This window comes from Volvox carteri (genome assembly GCF_000143455.1).
Source record: "Volvox carteri f. nagariensis unplaced genomic scaffold VOLCAscaffold_28, whole genome shotgun sequence".
Classification (NCBI taxonomy): Eukaryota; Viridiplantae; Chlorophyta; class Chlorophyceae; order Chlamydomonadales; family Volvocaceae; genus Volvox; species Volvox carteri.
The window spans coordinates 1,422,446-1,423,632 of record NW_003307571.1 but is presented as its reverse complement, the minus strand read 5'-3'; positions in this window follow the sequence as shown (position 1 = coordinate 1,423,632).

The window sequence follows — 1,187 nt, the reverse complement described above, 5'->3', positions numbered from 1 at the left end:
GGACATGCACCTGGACCTGCTACCAACACACATGTGCTTCAGGCATATGGAACAACAAACTAGGTGGATAGAGCACATCCAATAATCAAGGCAATGCTGAGAAGCCAGCGGCCCACTGTACAATGCTACAAAACATGCATGTTTTTGTGCACCAGTCGAGGATAAACTCGAGTCTAGTCTGCGGCAAAGGACCCATATATGCAACCACGACACCACTGGTGCTCCCTCAGACAAACCTATTACGGGCACCAGAGAGGCATACCCATATACCTAGGTATATAGAACACGTGATTCTGTGCACATTGTATGTCTGCATGTGTGTAACTCTTGATATAGTTGTGTGCAGTGGTGTTCACTCGGGCAGTTCCCGTGTCTTACAGAGCACCAGTGGTATAGTGGTAGCATAGGTCCTTGCCACGGACCAGACCCGACTTCGATTCTCGGCTGGTGCAGCAGTGACTCGCATGTTTTGAAGCATTCTACGGTGAACCACAGGCATCTCACTGCCTTCATTAGTGCATGCACGCCCCCATGCATGTGCGCGATCCTCCATACCTACTTCGAATTTGTTGTCCCACATGCCCGAAGCGCGTGTGTGCTGGTTGCAGGTCCAAGTGTATGTCCTGGGTATTAGGTGCATTGTTGCATGCCAATAACACCCAGGCAGGAAGGAAGGAATGCTATGGTGTAGTGAACTTTAAAGTGCTCTGTCCTGTGCAAATAGATGCAAAGGCACACGCACACAGCAGGGAGACAAGCAAACAAGTGAGGGACTGCAAATAAAGTGCAATACAGCATATGTGTATGCATGTATATGTGTACATATGTCATCCATCGTCATGCGTGTACACGGCTGGCCACAAACAGGATTACATATGCCAGGTTTTCTTATTAGTGCACTCTGTGAGTGCAGTAGTGCAAGTACAGCTCTCCATCCATCATAACCGACCTTAGCTTGCATTCAAAGGTGCTAGCACCAAATCCATAGCTCCATGATTAAGAGATTTGTAGGGAGCACCATACACTCGTTGGATTAGAATACATGTATCCAGCAGACACACACACACACACACACACACGCACACACACACATAAACACATAAACACATGTGTCTAGGTGCATGTACATGCACAAACATTTGGACATGCACATACCATGTGTATGTGTATGTCGCCGACCTATTGCA